The 3458-nt window shown below is 35.1% G+C and overlaps 1 pseudogene; it reads right to left on the reverse strand.

Annotated features, from left to right (window-relative positions):
- Positions 1-318: 318 nt before the first annotated feature.
- LOC117621774 lies at positions 319-2893 on the reverse strand (annotated as a pseudogene).
- Between the last annotated feature and the right edge of the window lie 565 nt (positions 2894-3458).

Genomic DNA, 3458 nt, shown 5'->3' on the forward strand with positions numbered 1-3458 from the left:
CCGAAAATTACCCTGAACTTTTAATCATGTGTACTTTTATCTCTGACCTCCAAATCACATGTGCTTTTGGTTAGATTAATTGGTATTGATTTTGGTTAGATTAATTATGTAATTATGTAATTGACATGGATTTTGTTCATATTTGATATGAATTTTGGTAAACTAACTGTGTCACTGACATGGATTTTGTTCATATTAATTGATATTCCATACAGACAATAATCAATTAGTAATATACATAAAATTCTTATTTGTTTTAATTATGAATTACATTAATATTGTTTAAATTTTAAGGGCATTTTTTTTGTCTAAATTATTTTTTGAATTTTTAGCCTTTTTTTTAACACACTACATGGATATTAGACTTGAACCTTGGACCTTGCTTGATTCCTTTGTGAATTTTTAGCATTTTAAATTTTGCACTTCCCCTGAAAAATTCCTGAATTCGCCACTGTCCGCGTAGGAATATTGTACGTGACTTCAAGTATCATCTTAAAGGCATTTTCCATGCAGGCCTTGAATTTCTCGGGATCAATAAGGCCCTTTTGAGTTCCAAAGGCAATTCTCAGCTTTCCCATATAACTGACTACTGTTACGATAAGGTCCTGCAAAACCATTAATCGAAACATTTCAATCAGACTGTGGAAATTATTGTACGGTAATAGAATACAACTATGTGGTATAATTTGTGTACGTATTATAACATGAATAGACAATATAATTATGTGATGTCTATTCTAAGATAAAATTTCGCAAATTGACACTAATAATCACATACCTGCGGTATGCCTAACACCATAAAGTAAAATCCTCTAACTGGATGATCCGCCAAAGCCATTTGCTCCACTGGCCCTATCATATTTGATATCATGAGGCTCGAGTTCTTCAATCTGCTGTGCATGTATCTTGATGCTCCCTGCAACACCGATACCAATTCCAAAGGAGGAATACATTATGTTATATATTCTTCTATCTAAGTGGGTAGGAAAACAAATATATTACGCTATAAGAAAAAACATTAATAGCGATCGGTATAATGTGATAGATGAGTTGACTAAAAGCACTATTAGGATCTAAGGGCACAATAGATACAAAAAATCATGTGTTAGCTATATTAGGACCTAAGCTAACAGTGTTTTTAGCCATCTCATTTTATGTCACGGATATCAATGGATATTAATTATGTTTTTCTGTAGTGAAATTAAATTATTTAGAAATTATGGCCACCTCATAGCCTCTGATTTTCTTCGCGATTTCTAACGTCTTCTTGTTGACGTAAACAGCAAAAGAACTTCTCTTCCTCTTTATAAGCTTTTGTGCTTTGAACACGAAGTCCAGTGGGTTCGAAAATTCAGTTAACTTGGGCATGGTCACAGGCATGAAGGCGATTTGGTTCCCCCATGGCATCTCGGAATCCGGTTTGATCATCTCTTTGATCGGCTTGTAATCACCATGAGTGATCCTGGTATTGACCAAAACCAAGGCTGTGCAACTTGCAGTGCTTGATTTTTGGCTCTCCTCTTGCATGTACAGTCGAGTGGCAAAGAACAGTGCTCCAGTTATCACATCATTTACCGTCTGCCACAAAAAAAAAAAAAAAACACAAAACAATGTTTAACACGAGATAGATGAAAGAAGTCAGTTCGTACAACGGTAGTCATTATCTCTTTTTTTTTTTTGAGCTTGATGAAAGAAGGTGAAAGAAGTTTGTTACCGTGTTGAGCTTGGTCTTGATAAGTTCGATTTCATCAAGGGAGAATGTCATGCTTGATATTGTCATTGGAAGAAACTCAACTCCATAATTCCCAGATCTTATTGGTGTGCGATCATCTTGAAGCAAAGAGTTCCAACTGAAATCTTTCACAGTGTCAAAAACAAAGGCAAAAGTCTCAGGCACCCACCTGAAAATACTTTCGCTGCCACCACCCCGCTGCGAACCCCGGCGCGAAGGAATAGTTAACGGAAGATGATTGTCAGCTCTTTAAAGACAAGAAAGCAGAGCACTCATAAAGGAGTAGCCATCACCAAGGGCATGGTGAAGCTTGAGTATTAGGTTACCAGCTGCACTGCTTGTTGGGTATTTGATTATATGAACTTCCCATAGTGGTTTGTCTTTTGGATATTGTTCGAGTATTATGTTTGATATATAGTTATGAAAATGGTCATCATAAGATTTAGGTGACATTCCAGATGGAAAAATAGGAACATGGACGTGATCTCTAAGCTTCACTTCAACCCTCTTCCATTGCTTCTCTCCGTTAATGTCAACCTGCATGTTTTTCAATATTTTTTCTTAGTTTCCTTTTAATCATATGATAATGGTCATCAATAATTTTTAAATTGACCGAGAAAGTATTAAAATAAGTACAAATACACAAAATCTTAACTGAAAACAAATATGATATCTACTTGTAATGATCCAAAATAAGTACAAATGCACAAAATGCATGTGTTTTTCTTTTTCTTCTAATATAGATTGAAGTATATATTCATATGCACCATAATAGTCTAATAAGAAAATTAACCATATGTATGTATATGTATATGGGAATCCTTTCTTAAAGGATCGATTTTGTATCTATAAGATGCTTTTGTTATTGACAGTTTGTTTTTTAACGACGAATATTTTGAGGAATTCCACAATTGAAGCAAAATATATATACATACTAGGGTTTACGATACAAAGAATAGAGAGGGAATAAAAAAAAACCATGATGGAAGAGAATCGAGGGCTGATATTGAGGAAGACATCCTGAAGGAATGACAAGATCTTCGATTCATTGATTGGAATCTCAAATTCCAAAACACCAAGAATTGACATGGATAGCACAGAGCTGTTGAGGCATTGGCCAGTAGGACTCACGGGCTCATTTCCGTGCACCTCATACTCCATCCTAATTTGTGCTTCTTCTTCTTCTTCTTCTTCTTATCTAATTTGTGTTTTCTTGAGCTCTAGGTAACTCAATTAGAAGTTGTAGTTTCGTTATTTTTGGCTTGCATATTTATAGGAGGTCCAGGCTGACCACTGTGCGCATGTTTTTTTTAAAATGAAATGCAAAACTCACTATATGCATGTTCCTTGACATTTCCCAGTACAAAGGGGCCCATTTTGATATTCAACTGTTATGAATTTGGCATGAAATTATATATATATATATATATGCATGAATCATTACACTAATTAATGGCAAAACCTTTTCTAAGAGGATTAGAAAAACCTAAATTAAAATCCGGGGAAAATCTCAACCAAATTCATTGCACATATCATTGAAACTTCTACAGATATTCTACTTATTTCATTTATTAAGAGGCGGCAAACTTTTTTTGGGTGTTAAGAGGCGGCAAACTTTGGTTCTTCTTCTTTTAGAAATAATCTCGGTGAGGCGGAGCCTTGGCCTAGAATCTAGACAATTAGCGTCATTCTTGGTGTGATGTGTGGGCGTTTGCATTGCAGCCAC

This window comes from Prunus dulcis, chromosome 3 (genome assembly GCF_902201215.1).
Source record: "Prunus dulcis chromosome 3, ALMONDv2, whole genome shotgun sequence".
Taxonomy (NCBI): Eukaryota; Viridiplantae; Streptophyta; class Magnoliopsida; order Rosales; family Rosaceae; genus Prunus; species Prunus dulcis.